This window comes from Oxyura jamaicensis, chromosome 3 (genome assembly GCF_011077185.1).
Source record: "Oxyura jamaicensis isolate SHBP4307 breed ruddy duck chromosome 3, BPBGC_Ojam_1.0, whole genome shotgun sequence".
NCBI lineage: Eukaryota > Metazoa > Chordata > Aves > Anseriformes > Anatidae > Oxyura > Oxyura jamaicensis.
This window is the reverse complement of record NC_048895.1, coordinates 97,563,495-97,578,958: the sequence shown is the minus strand read 5'-3', so window position 1 is coordinate 97,578,958 and position 15,464 is coordinate 97,563,495. Positions and strand designations below refer to the sequence as shown.

At 43.2% G+C, this 15,464-nt stretch overlaps 1 long non-coding RNA gene across 1 annotated transcript; it reads right to left on the bottom strand.

The window, feature by feature from the left end:
* Nucleotides 1–1,992: 1,992 nt before the first annotated feature.
* Nucleotides 1,993–6,465, bottom strand: LOC118164214. Its single transcript, XR_004749375.1, has 2 exons — nt 5,263–6,465; nt 1,993–3,176 (listed from the first exon to the last, which is right to left on the bottom strand). It is a non-coding gene; the product is annotated as an uncharacterized LOC118164214 (long non-coding RNA).
* Between the last annotated feature and the right edge of the window lie 8,999 nt (nt 6,466–15,464).

Below are 15,464 nucleotides of genomic sequence, written 5' to 3'. Positions count from 1 at the left end.
TTTAAAATGTAAATGCTTTTTGAGGGAGATCAAGGAAGAGATTAAATACCTCCGTTTGGCAAAGGATACAAGGATGTTCCTTAAATTCCCCTTTGACTTCAATGAGACATAAACATATGCTTGAAGTCTGGCGTGCTTGGAGCTTGAAGGACGAAACTTGCAGGCAGGTTTGGGAATGGAGCAGCACCCTGCCCAGCTTTCGGGAGCCTTTCCTCTTACTGGAGTCTGCGGGTTGAAATTAGGTGTCTATAAATACGGCAAACTTAGGTCAGGTCCAAGAACAGAAGATGACATGCTGGCTGTGGGAAAGGAAAGGAGGTGTACTAAGTGGGTGAGTAACGAGGAGCAAGAAGTCTTCAGTTTGTCCAAATTCTGAATGTAGGCCCCTTCCTGTAGTGGATGTGTAACTCTGAGAAGGTCATATCATTACTCTCCTGTATGATCAGGAATCCACAGGACCATACCAGTCCTGCCAAGGAAATCATCTCAAGAGGAAGAAGGCACAGTGCCAATGGCTCATTTGTAAGAATCTCACAGGTTCTGTTTCTTCCTCTGCCAATGAGTGCTTGTTCTAACAAACAAACAAGAGGACAGAAGGGAACAGGGGATGTTGTCTTCCAGCCACGTTATGGGCAGACCTCCCTTCCAGCCACAGGGAGGACAAGAAGATGACCGTGTCGTTGTGTGCACCCACACAAGGTTTAATGTCCTCCTGCTCATCATGCCCTGGTTACCTGGCTGCGGGGAAGCCTGTAGGCAGATCTTCCAGAGAGCCTCAGCAGCAAAAGGGATGGGCAAGGGGATGTCCTTCATGGCCAGTGTCAGCTGGCAGCTATGGTTTAGAAAATCTAAATTTTGGATTTAGATTTTTACTGCAGCAGATAGGCTTGCTGTAAATGCTGACATCTTCTGCTGGATGGAATCCTAACTTTTCACCCAAAGATGCTTTTCAGTCCAGGCCCAAATCACCATCATCAAATTTGAATGTATCCATTCTGTAATTAATTTCCATTTTGCCTTCCTGCTGCTTCACTGTATGTTCCTGAGGCTCTGAAGTCCCCTACCTTTGCTGAGTTCTCCACGGTCCAGTTTGTCTATTGCCTGTGTTGTCCTTCTTCTGATGGTTTCACTGGTCCCAAGTAAAACTTCCAAAACTATTGAAAGCAATTCTCATGGAAAAAATACGTGGTCCTCATGAGCTCCATTTCCATGATGCAGTAAGATGAGAATGTTTCACTGGTCAAGTTATCATTTATTTTATTTTGTTCTAGTGTATCTACTGAAAATTATATTGTTATTGTACTTAAAATTGCATCATGTTATTATACTTAGCTTTTATCTAAGAGAAGAATTCATATTAGCATAGTAATTGAAGTGGTAACAGCTGCTGATTTTGCATTCACCTTGCAGGAGTGCAGGAAAGTAGTTGACAAAAACAGAGCTCACCAATATCATCTGCATTGATTAGAAAGTCATGAAGATTACACACGGGGGGGAGGGAGATGTCACTCCATACATCCTCAGTCAATGTGATGAAATGCTTTCCAGCGATATCACTTACTTTTGTCAAAAGAATCATGTTTCTTGTTGTTGTCTATTTTAATTTCTTGTAGGTGAAGGCAGAAGATGGAATATTCCATTACATGATGATTTTAATTTTAAATATAAACAGAAGGCTGTACAAGATGGAGGCAATTTGTGGCTTGGTAAATTGAAAAAAAAAAAAAAAAGACCTTGTAAACAGTGATTTTCTAATCTTCTTCAAATTAACCACAGTTGTGGGGAGAAGAGAGACATCTCTTGGAGGCGGTGAGAATGGAAAACATGGAGCAGAACAATTTTAAAAAGAACAGGTAAGAATTTCAACCTTATTCAATTTGTGGTTTGTAAAATTGAGCTGAACAATCTGAAGACTTCAAAACATTCATCTGTGTAGGATGCCCCTTAGTGGTTGAATATAATTATTGTTGACAGAAGAAAGAACTTTAAACATTGAAAAAAAAATGCATTTATTAGCAGAGAACAAAGGATTTCAAACAATAACATATGTACAGAAGAGCCTACTAAGCCATGTTTACATAAAGCATCAGAAACAGCTGCAAAATGCTAACCAGTAGTAACAGAACATTCCTGAATAAGATATTACATTGAGTGAACAGAACAAGAAAACAAGAGAAAAGGAGGTAAAAAAGGTCAGTCGCTATTTTATTTTAATCAGAATGTATATTTTGGAATGATGAGTTTCTGCAGAGGAATAATGACCAGATGTTGAACTCTACAACAAAACCCAACCCCAAATTTTTACTGATCCTTTCTAGAGAGTTTCTGTACAGGATTACAAAGGTATCTGGTCTAGTGTCATGGTTCCTTTCCAATAAAGTACTGATGGTGTAGCCTCCAGCCATCTCTGCTGTTGCACAAGGATATCAGCATGTGTTTCAATGCACAAACATTTCTACACAAGAGGCATCAAAAAGGTGTTTAAGATTCAATAGTAAAGGTTACAGTGCACAAATTCTGTAATCCAAGTAAACGTATCTCAGTTAGATATAACAGTAAAAGTAGTCTATGAGAGATGTATTTTATCTGGTTTAACTCTTGCCATGAGGAATATTTTGCTTCCAACTTTCCTTTTCAAAACCAGTCTTTGTATAGGAGTCAATGTGCAAAAGCTGTAGCAAGGCAATGCTAAGCATGGCATCCTCATCAATCTGCTTACAACTACTCTGATTTTAACTGTATTTTATACATTCAGATGTCCCTTTATGTATGCACTGGATAACAAAGGAAATCTGTTGTATTTACAGACAATTCTTGGAAATCTGATGCCTCAGTTAGTCCATTATTTTTTTTTCTTTCTTGAAGAAATCTGTATTCTTCCATCCTTTCAACTTGTAAGAAGTTGAAGCATGTAGAAATCGAGGCTGCAAAGTGTCTCATTACCTCCACACTGGTAATGGAGACAGAAAAGCTACTCATCAGCACTACTGACACAAGCATTTATTTCTTGGGCCACATCCCAACACAGCTTAAAGGGTCATGGGAAGTCTCTTCTGTTGAGCCAGCTGGTGCGTGCTGTAGCTGGAGAGACTGATCCCAAACATGCCCAGGAGCAAGGCAGTCTGTTGCAGCAGTATGTCCGATGAGTTGACAACTATTTTTCCTGCAGCTTGAGTCTATGGGGAAAACAGGGCAAGTTATACACTGATTCTGCTGAGTGTGACACAAAAGCAAGTCTCTGGAACCTACAAGGCAGTTTTTTAATTTTTCGTGTCATTTAATATAGTATGGCTCTGCTTTCTGCTGAAGAGTGTTTGGCACAAGCTGTTAAATGTTTTGGAAAGATTCTGTTTTTATCACTTTGTAAGACAAAGGACACATTTCTGATCTGATTTTTCTTTCATTTATAATTCAGTGATTTCAGTGACTGATTTTCAGTGATGGGGTTTCCTCTGGCAACTTGGCTGAGAGGGAGAGCTGAATCAAGCTTAGAGGCTTAGGAATAAAGGAGAAAAGACTTTCTCGTTCTGTGAAATAGAAAGGTCTCTTCCTTCCCACAGATTAGCTCCTAATACAGTGATGCCCCCTTGAATGTTAGTTATTCATTCAGGAAAGCAACGGGTCAGTAATGTCTTTCATTAGCTCCACAGGTAGCACTAGACCAAGCAGACAAGTTTTAACACAGGTTAGCTTTTCATCAAGTCTGAAAAAGCAGCAAGAAATGCCAATCAAATAAAGATAAAATTTATTTACTGATTATCTGAATAACGATAAGAAAAAAAAATCATTTACTGTTGTTTGCCTAATACAAGTAAGTGTGTGATACACCGACCAAGAAGCAGAAGCACATTTGCATAGATTCCCCACAGAGTAAAACACAAATCCTTGCACATATTGACACTGTGAGTTAAAACATATTGTGTATCTTTCTAGTTGTGGCATTTCTTATATGAAATGATGACTAAGCCTTACACAAAGACTTCATTCTTTAAGCTTTCTCTTGCCCTCAATGCATGGGAACCACTGAAATGATTGACAAAGCTCCAATTCCAAGGAGCCTGATTTTCACTTCCAGATTCTGTAATGCTTTCTGTCTGAGCTTTGATAACCAGAGCTCAGTGCTCTGACCTTGATAAATGTGGCTGACAGCGTGACTACTTCAGCAGGAGAATAAACACGAAAGAAATAATATTACTATGATATTGATATTGAATGATAAGCAGGTGATATTGAAAGATAAGCAGGGATGCATGGAAGAAATTGGTTGCTAGGACTGAAACACAGTAGCCTTAGCTCTGCCTTATCACTTCTCAACCACCAAATGCTATGAGTTTGAGTGCAGATTGCATTGTTAACAGCTGGGAGATTGTCTGTCAAAAGAACATACATTCTGTAATTATCAGAATATGGAATACAATAAGGAAGATGCCCTACTTTATAGTATCTTTCCTATGGATGTTTTATTCTCAATTAAAAAAAAAAAAGAAAAAAAAAAAAAGCTGATTTAAAATATTTTCTATCCGTATCTTTATTTTTTTAAATAACAATCAATACTCTGGACCGTCAGTGGTCCAGAGGTCAATACTCTTTGAGTTTTCTTTATGATCCTTACGTTCTTAGACATAAAGAAGAAATTCTTCACTCAGAGGGTGTTGAGGCACTGGCACAGGCTGCCCAGAGAAGCTGTGGATGCCCCATCCCTGGAGGTGTTCAAGGCCAGGCTGGATGGGGCTTTGAGCAACCTGGTCTGGTGGGAGGTGTCCCTGCCCATGGTAGCGGAGTTGGAATTAGATAAACTTTAAGGATCTGTCCAACCCAAACCATTCCATGTTTCTGTGATTATAATCATAGAAGTCAATTGAAATGTTTCACTGACAACTCATAATTCCTTTGAAACCCTATCATTCTCATTCCCATTAAAGCTTCCCCACTGCCCCAAACACACACACACAAAAAACGCAGTAATCTAAAATGAGGGAGAAGGAATTTCAGTTTAAGTACTGCAGAAATACAAGCTTTGTCCAGTGTTCTGCATTTGATATTCCAGCATGATAACAATTATCATGAATTATCATAATTCATTTACTTTTCAGCAGAGGCTTAATTAAGATTTCTCTGAGTTGTTATGAATGTTAACCCACCAGAAGCCTGGGTTCCCTTGGGTTGGTCATCCAATAATTTGAAACAAAATCAGTCTGAGCAAGAAAAATACTGGTATTTCAAAGATCTAATTAAAAGGAGAAAAAATCAGAATTTTCATACCTGCAACAACCTTATATACCCAGGTGTCATTCTCCGTAGAGGAATAACCATTATTTCTAAGTATTCGTAGAACTTCAGTCCCTGCAATTTTAGAACAGATAAAACATCACTAATTCCCAAGGATTTTTACACAGTGACCTCCAAATGAAACAGAAAATTAAATCTAATATGCTTTGTTGCAGAGCCAAAGTACTCCAAGAAGCAACATATGCAAACATTTTTTTCCTCACCTGGTGTTCTTCTCCTCGTAAGCCCCTTACATGCTAACGTCCTGCGAGTATATAAAGGCCAGTTCAGTTGCATAACCTGTCACATGTCTGCAAAGCTTAGGTGTTGGCAGAGGCCACAAGTGTCTTGCCTGGGGCTAAGTATGTCTGCGATATCAGAAGGCTCTCTGGGAATGTCTGAAGCTCATTAAGAAAGCAAAGCAATAGCTGACCTCCTTAAGAACAAAAGGGCCTAAGCCTGTCTTATAGATAGCACTGGACATCAAAAAAAGAGGTCATTATAGCATTTTGTATCATAGAGTGACAATGCAAATAGGATTGGATTGCTTTTATGTGACTTAGAGCACGTATTTATATCCACAGGACAACCTGGCTGTGTAGGAAGCTTAATTCAGCCATGACCCAAGTTGAAAGGATGTGCTAATACAAGAAGGCTATTTGGAGGAACATTTAAAAATAAGTTCCTTCTTTTCTGATAGCACTCTCTTTTATGCAGGATTATACATGTTATTGCCCCTTTTTCCACTCCTGAAACTTTACAACTAGAAAATACATAATCTAATATTTGTTATTACTATTATTACTACTTTCTCTTAACTGCGATTCTTTTCACTGTAGTGAGCTTGGATTCAGATCTGCTCCTGGGGTTATATAGTACACAATGTGAAAAATGGTAATCAGTAACTCTGGTCTACAAAATCAAGTTCTCTTTCTTTAAGCAGTGTCCATGGACACACTGTGCCAAGAAAGCTTCTTTTTCCCATTATCAATATATGCAACTTGAGTAACGATAGCAAGGCACAATTTAGCTCCAATTATGGTCACACTTCTAAACACAATAGGTAAATCTTCAGGTGATGTCAGCCAGCATAGCACCGGTGTGCGCTGTGAACTCACATTGTTCATGAGAAGCGCGCAGCAGAACAGCACTGACTTTGTATTGGGTTTACACGGCAAGGTTTTGGTAGCAGGGGGCTGCAGGAGTGGCCTCTGTGAGCAGAGCCCAGCAGCTGCCCCATGTCAGAGCAGAGCCAGCTCCAGCCGGCTCCAAAAGGGATCCACCACTGGCCAGAGCTGGGCCAGGGAGAGGTGCTGGGTGGGCCTCTGGGAGAGCAGATTGAAGGAAGGGAAAAACAAAAAAAGAAAATATAAAAACAAACAAAAGAAACCAAACAACAACACTGTACAACAGCATCTGGGAGAGGGGTGAGAAAATGTGAGAGAAGCAGCCCTGCAGCCTGTGGAGAGGTCAGTGCAGCAGGAGGGCAGGAGGTGCTCCAGGCACGCAGCAGCAGTTCCCCTGCGGCCTGTGCAGAGGCCCCTGGTGGAGCAGGCTGTCCCCCTGCAGCCCATGGGTCCCACATGGAGCAGATCTCCACGCTGCAGCCCGTGGAGGAGCCCCCGGTGGAGCAGGTGGATGTGGCCTGGAGGAGGCTGCGGCCCATGGAGAGCCCCCGCAGGAGCAGGCCCCAGGCCGGAGCTGCAGCCCATGGAGAAGAGCCCACGCAGGAGCAGGGGGGCTGGGGGGAGCTGCCGCCCATGTTAACTGTTGAGTGATCTCCCTGTCCTTATCTCAACCCTTGAGCCCTTTTCATTGTATTTTTCTCCCCCTTTCCCTTTGAGGAGGGGGAGTGAGAGAGGTTGTGGTGGAGTTCAGCTGCCTGGCTGCGTGAAACCACCACAGATTTTCACTCCTTTAGTCTCTCTCAACTATGGCATTCTGTAGCTCTCAGAGAAATATTCTTGCCATAAACCAGCAGAAACACATCATGTGCCTACTTGGAGAAATACTCTACATTAGGAATTCCACAACGATACCAGTTATCAAGAATTATTGTAACTTGTTAAGCAGGTGCCTAGTTAATGTTACATAAAGGAATGATGCTGTTTTATTCTGAGGCTCTGGTTTGCAGGCAGATCTTATTTTTCTCGTGCTGCACCACATTTATACCATACAAACTCTCTTGGCATCAGTGGAGTTATGTCTCATCCACAAAAAAGATAGTTGAGTTGCACGAGTCCTGTATCATCAATCTAAATACTAAAAGATCAGGAAATTGCTAATGTGGGCCTTTTTTAATATGCATTTGTACAATGACTCCTTTCTAAACCTTAACTGCTGTATACTTCAGCTATAAGAAACACTGTATTAATGGGAATCATTCAGCATAAAATTTGGAGCCAGCTGAAATTCATGGAAAGAATTCTTCCTGATTTGGGTTCACATTATCCTAACAGGAGAAGCCACTGAAACACAGCCTATTAGTAAATACAAGTTACTGTGCCTGTACTGTACAGACAACTTTGGGGTTAAAATCGATATTGGAAAAAGGCAAAAGTTTTTTTTTCTTTTTTTCTTTTTTTTTTTCTTTTTCTTGTTATTGTTTTTCAGAGTATGCCACATACTAACTTTTCTGTACAAACAGAAAAACACCTAGCATCGCTGCCTGGAGCATGCTGCTAGAGCCTCGGAGTCTGCATTCTTTTGGAAATACATAGAATGCTTTTTTTTTTTTTTTTTTTTTTTTTCCTTTAAATCTCCTGTCTGGCTCATATTCAGAGCAAGACATAGTTATTGCGGTATCAAAATTTCAGTAGTTTCAGAAATGTACTACTGGCAATTTTTGTAATTGTGTTTGTGATTTTTCAGTTCAGAGGATGGCAGCGGAAAGGAGAGGGGAGGTTCCTGGGGCATGGCATTCAGGAAAGGAGAGCTTTCCAAGCAAGCATCTTTGTGCTGAAAATAAAAGAAAATGGAACCAGTATGCCTTGCGTGCCACAGCTGTCTTTAAAAGTGATTTCCTGGCCATGCTCAGCACAGTTGAACTGACAAATGTTTCTTGTAATTGCAGATGTTACCAAAATCTCTACGACTTTCCTGAGGACTCTAAAAGAATCACATGCACAAGTCATTTCTGGAGGACTTGGAGCAACAGTCTGCCTCAGTTCCTTTGAAATCCGGACCTTGATTTAAGGAAGGTTTTGTAGCCCACACCAAGCCTTTGACCATTCTGATAGGCATGCCTCAAATATTAAGGATGACATTACACTGTAATCATTTCTGGACTTGTTGCTTTCCCTATGTGCCCCAGAGTTGGTTAGCGTCTTTCACACACAGCTGCTCCTCCCATCATCCTGAATTAACAATAATCCTGCTGTTGTGTCTTAAAACCAGGCTCAGCTTTCCTGGGTTTTGTTGCTGTCTGTGCTCTGGTCAGTGATTCCTGTTTTCCAGCTCATTTTCCCATCTACTTTCCAGTATATTTACTTTTGTCCCCAAGAACAGGCAGCTTTTTCAACATTCCCCTCTACACCAATACTTCAAATTTAGTGCCAGAAATTTATCTTCAAAAGAGAGGCTTGTGCTGCTTTTGTCTGGTGGTTAGGGCTCGCCACTGCAGACCATTGTAGCTGCTGGTTTGTGGCACTCAAGAGAATCTAGATGTTAGGTGGCTCTAAGGCATACAGCAGTCTACTGCCTACTGTTTTACCACTGTGTTTTCTCATATATCTTAAACATAGAACAGAATAGCATAGAAACACAGAATGGGTTGGGTTGGAAGGGACCTTAAAGTTCCAACCCCACTGCCATGGGCAGGGACACCTCCCACCAGACCAGGTTGCTCAAAGCCCCATCCAAGCTGGCCTTGAACACCTCCAGGGATGGGGCACCCACAGCTCCTCTGGCAGCTTGTGCCAGTGCCTCCCCACATCTTTAGCCATCGTGAAGCAGAGGGGGAGAGGAGTGAGGAAGCTGGCAGGCTGCAAGAGCTAGGAGCACAGGCATCGGCAGCTGGAGAGAGCAGCTTCTCGCGTTTGTGTGGAAGCCCGGACTGCAGAGCTGCAGCCACACGTGGCTGCTCTGCAGAGGATGCTGAGTCAGGTTCACCTGCACAAGGACCTATCAGTGGAGTCTGCAGCTGCCGCCGTACCCCGAGTCTAACACGGAGAGAGTTACTTCTGGTCAAGAACAGACACCAAAGAGGAATGGGGAGGGAGAAGAAGAGAGGGAAGAGAGGAAACAAAAATGGGGAAAAGGGAAAGTGGCCAGTAGGAAGATAAGTGATGGTGGTCCCCAGGCAAGCAGCCTCCCCAGGGCTCCCCTCCAGTGCTGCAGGGTCCCCCCATAACACTCCTTTAGAAATAACACAGGTTTCTTTGGGACCTGCTCAGACTCTTGGTGGTAGTGATCACAAGGACCCACAAGGACCCACTGCAGCCACGTTACCAGCTTCGCTGGGGCAAGGACCATGAGGCCCAGGAGGGGAACACCCTGCCTCAGGGCCCTGGGGGACCCTGCTTGGGTGGTCAGGGTGATGAGCACCCTGCTGCCAGGGGAAAGAAGGTACACACCTGCACACAGGAGGCTGTCGGCAACACAGAGGCACTCAAGGCCCTGTGCAATGTGGTGCCGAGTGTGCAGGCTTGTGGGCATCAGTTATTTGTGATCCGCCATATGCTCAAGTGACTGAAGCCGATGTCTCCCAGCAGCTGTTGCTCCTCCTACATGATTGTACAAGACTGTTTGCAGGACATCCCCCATGTGTGGTTTCATTTCTGAGCGATAAATTAGATTTATGCAAGCTTCTCTGCTGGCTTTGCAGGTCATTGAGCTTGCTTTACACTAGGCCTTCAAAACCAACAAAGGTGCGGCATTGTACAATAGGATTCTCCATAAAGCAAATACAATTTTTATTCTATACCTGGACGACAATAGCAAGCTGCGTCATTTTGAAGTTATAATTTTGAAAGTAATTAAGATATGTAACTGAAGAAGTGCTTTCTAAATTCACCATCCTTACACAGGCCAGGGGGAGGAATATGTCCAGTATTCTGAACTTACAGAGGGCTTCAACTCTATGTGCAGGATGGGAGTAACACACGATACTGTCTGCAAACAAATTAAACAAACCATATGAATGAAACAAAAGAGCAAATCTTCCTCTACACACAACTATATGAAAACCATGGGGCTTTTTGTACTTAAACAGTCCTTAGATCTGAGAGTACTTCCTCACAAATCATTACATGCAATATTTAAAAATGAAAGGTAAGCTAACAGGAATTTTGCCTAAAACAGATGTAACTCGAAACACCAGCTCTTCAGCTGTAACAGGTTTGGGCACCATCAGCTCATAGAAGAAAGACATGGTCCTGCCCCAAAGAGCCTACAGTCCATGTGGAAGCAGATGGATGCCAACAGATGGAGGAGCACTGAGAAACAAAGAGAGAATATAGCGATTGGCATGGGAGGCAATGTTCTCAGCTCACTCACAGTCAGATTGTTTCCAAATTTTGTAGGCGTTGCAGCAAAGTACAGTGTTAAGGAGGGATCTGAAGGTGGTTAATGAATTTTAAGATGATGAGACGGGCAAGGGAAAAGAACAATGTTAGTCATATTGTTGCATTACACAGTAATATCTTTGTGGAGCACAAAATTAGAGAGCTGTATTGAAGCGTGCTGCTGGCAGAAGTGGGAAATACTGTCAATAAAAGAGGACTGGAACACTGTGTGGATGAGCAGAGGCATAGATTGACAATTGCAAATAGTACATCCTCAAAGTCATCTAAGGTTATGGATAGACAGTAGCAAGAGACTGTGTTGCTGAGGCTTATGGAGTTACCAATGAAGCAGCTTAAACTACTCATTATTTCATGCTGAGAATTGACTAGTTCACTTCCCACAGCTCCAGTGTGAAGTGGTTACTCCTGTATTTGCAGCCAGCCTACCCACACTGCTTTGATGACATTGAAGGACAGAATAATAGAAACAGACAAAAATTTAACAGCAAAAAAAAACAACACATAATACCAGAAAATCAAGTTAATTTCTGCTATGGAGAAAGGAGAACTTCTGCTGTGAAAGAAAATTGTATGTTAGAAATTACTGCAGATTGTATCTGTTAGAAAGTACATAAGAAAAAAAAAAGGAAGAAAAAAAAGAATTGTATGTATATTTTCTCAAAAGAACTCTATGAGTCCTTACTGTGATGCAATTGTGGAAATAGGAAAAGTGATCTTGGCATTTTTTTTTAAGTATTTCCAAAGTAAAGCTAGGTGAGCATTGCTGTCACTGGCAGTAGCACAGACAGCACAAAGGCACTAGCACAACCCCTCTGGCATGTGGTTCTGGCCACTCAGGGCTAGATTCCTCCCCCCTAACTTTAGACCTGTACAGTGTAGATGGCTGCCTCTGAACTAGTTGCTGTAAACCACCGATGTGATTTGCCTATTTTTGATATTTATGTTGAAAAGGTAAAGAAGTGATGATAGGTAGTACAGTAAGATAATACAGCCAGCTCAGATGCAGACATCAATAACATAAACACAGTCACATGGATTGCACTCCATTGATTAGAACAAGAGAATTCAAAGAAACCTGGTATGAGGAAGGGTTACTAACATAACTATTGCATATGAAAAGCATAAATCACCAGAAGTAGTTATAAAAAATTGTCTTGTTCAACCTTGCAAAACGAACACTGGAATGGATACAATTGCTTCTTATAAATACAAAGGGGAACAAATACAAGAGAAAGGGAACTGCTGCTTAGGCCAAAGGTTAATACTGCACGCACAAACAACTCCAGCCATGAAGATATTTATTATGAAAATAAGGTGACTTCTGATGTAGAGTGGGTTTCTGAAACTTTGTAAAAGAGAAAACAGATGCAATAGTTTTAACATGTAACTTAGCCTTTCTTCCGTGTCCCTAGATCTTGTGGTATTGCAAGGAAACTTCATCACATAGTGTAACAGTTGACAAAGCAGGTGCATAAATTCGTAGTAGACACCTGACTCCTTATTAGCTGTTTTAAATCACAGACAGCAAGGGCCATATGACAAGAAGTAGATTCTTTGGAACAGTGCTACTTCTATTGTAGTGCCTGGTAGTAAAGAGCTGACAGTTTTATGGCAGTGTAAAAGCATTCAGAGAAATTACTCTTAGACTCCTAATAACACAAGACGTAGTAACAAAATGACTCATCCTCATTCTTTTTTATATTACATTGAACTTTTACAGCACAGCATTAAATTGAAACAGTCCAGGTGGGGCTCCATGTACCGCTGTAGGTAACTGCCTTCCTACTATACCTTCTAAACAGCTGTTTTACAGGAATTTCCTAGGTGCTTGTTGCTACTGTAGAAAACACAGATTTATTTTTAAGTTTTCTGCCTGATACCTGTGAGAGTTTGGAAGGAAGAAAACTGCTTCTTTACTTATATTTGTGACAGGCAGCTGTCAATGATTAAATGCTTGCACATCCTGTCAGTACTCAGAGAAGATCTGTGACGAGACTGTCCCATTTAGTGTTAGTCTTTGAATGTGGAGCATCTTTGAGATCCACCCTTTCTCAAAAGGCCAGTACAAGAATGCTACTGAAGTTCTCCTTGTGGTGGTTTCACCCTGCTGGGCAGCTGAACTCCAGCACAGCTGCTTTTTCACTGCCCTTCCTCAAAGGAAGAGGAGAAAATACGATGGAATGGGCTCAAGGGTTGAGATAAAGACAGGGCGATCACTCAGCAATTATCGCCATGAACAAAACAGACTCCATGTAGGGAGCTTAGCTGTCCTTCCCAAACTGATTCTGTGGGGGCTGCCCACAGGCAGCAGCTCTTCAGGAACTGCTCCCACATGGCACCATACCACAGGGTCCATCCCCCAGGAGCAAACTGCTCCAGCACGGGTCCCCCACGGGTGGCAGCTCCCCCCAGACCCCCTGCTCCTGCGTGGGCTCCTCTCCACGGGCTGCAGCTCCGGCCCATGGCCTGCTCCTGCGGGGGCTCTCCATGGGCCACAGCCTCCTCCAGGCCACATCCACCTGCTCCACCGGGGGCTCCTCCACGGGCTGCAGCGTGGAGATCTGCTCCATGTGGGACCCATGGGCTGCAGGGGGACAGCCTGCTCCACTGCAGGGGAACTGCTGCTGCGTGCCTGGAGCACCTCCTGCCCTACTTCTGCATCGACCTTGGGGGCTGCAGGGACAGAAATGTGTTTCTCTCACTTTTTTCACACTCCTCTTTCCCAGCTGCTGTTGCAGTTTTTCCCCTTTCTTCAATCTGCTCTCTCTGAGCAGATTGCTCTCAGCTACCATTGCTGACTGAATCACAGAATCAAAGAATATCCAGAGTTGGAAGGGTCACTGAGTCCAACTCCTGAGTCTCCAAAGGGCCACCCCAAAATCAGGTCATATGTCTGAGAGCGTTGTCCAAACACTTCTTAAACTCCAGCAAGATTGGTGCTCTGACCACTGCCCTGGGGGGCTTGTCCCAGTGCCCAACCACCCTCTCGGTGCAGAACCTTTCCCTCACACCCAGCCTGACCCTCCCCTGTCCCAGCTCCATGCCGTTCCCTCAGGTCCTGTCGCTGTCCCCAGAGAGCAGAGCTCAGAGCCTGCCCCTCCTCTCCCCTCGTGAGGGAGCTGCAGGCTGCCATGAGGCCTCCCCTCAGCCTGCTCTGTTCTGGGCTGAACAAACCAAGTGACTTCAGCCACTCCTCATGTCTTGTCCTGTATTCCCCTTCACCATTTTCATAGCCCTTCTTTGCACACATTTTTATGTCATTGCTTCAGCTGTGGCCAGTAACGTGTCAATTTGGAGGCGGCTGGAGCTGGCTCTGATCTGGCACAGGGCAGCTGCTGGGCTCTGCTCACAGAGGCCACCTTATAGTGCAGCCCCCTAACCCAACCTCGCCACATAAACGCAGTCCATTCCTTTAGGCTTTTCAAGGTTGGCATGGAATCCATACACTGCCACATCTGACATGGGATTTTCAAGAGCTTGAAGAACTTTGATAGTCTATATTGTCTTTGGTATGATCACGAGAAAGCACCGTGGTCAGGCTCACATGGACGCCGGCAAAGCTGCAGGGTTTCTAAGGACTATGGACTCTATTTGTATTGCATATCGTCCAGAGAGTCAGCTGTGCTATAATCCTTTGCATCTTGAGAATCCAAATTCTTCTGCTATGTCATCCTTTGTGCCTTCCCTGCTCCATAAACATTGACCATATCAGCAGACTGGTCATGAAGATCAATCCACCCTATTTTGGCTCTCTCTTGCTGCTGCTGTGGAATATTGAACCACAAAGAATCATCCCAAAGGGCTATTCCAACACATGGGAAGGGATAAGGTGATCCATTAAAGGATTCTCAGAGCATAGGATCACCAAACGTTTCCTCTCCTCTAGGATACTGAAGAAAGGTGACTTTGTCCTTGAGGAGTGCTTTTTACCTTAGTTTCCAGCTACTGGATGGGGTCAATAGCTCATGTCCACCTCCCCTCACTCAGTACAGGTATTCAAAGAGGGAAAGCAACACTGAGGCTTATGGAGTGGCCCACTACCCATGGAGAAACCATCTCATGAGAAGGGTGGCATTTAAGGGCCTGCAGGAGGAGGTATACAATATGATCTGATGTGCAAGTATAGCAACTTCGGAGACCCATCTCCTTTGTCCCAGCAGACAGCCATTGCCCTACAGAACATTGCCACTCCTGACTGTTAGTGATCCATGTGCAGTCAGTTTGGGTAAATAAACCCATTGCCTGCTTTTCTGTAGCTAAGGTGCACAATAGAGCAGATATGTTTACTCCTTTTACAACTGAAAATCAGAAAGACCTAACCAAAATAAAATAAAAACTCTGAAACAAATAACAAACAACCAAACCAAACAAACAAAACAACTAAAGGGCAGAGGCAAGACTTGGGGTCTTGCAGGCCTGAAGACCTTAATGGCAACTAGCACATTTCAAAACACACCAACTACCAGCAACTCTGATGTCTGGTTCCACCTTAATGATTTGTGCAGCTTTGCAGGAACTGTGGATTGAACTGCAACAGAAAACTGGGCTAGCAGATATGGGCAAGGTGAGGAGAGAGTAGAAGCTTGTCCACTTCTGCTGTGCAAGTGACATTGCACAAGTACTTCCCTGTTGTGTCTTTTGCTTTAAAGCCACTTCTGGAAAGTGGGTTGA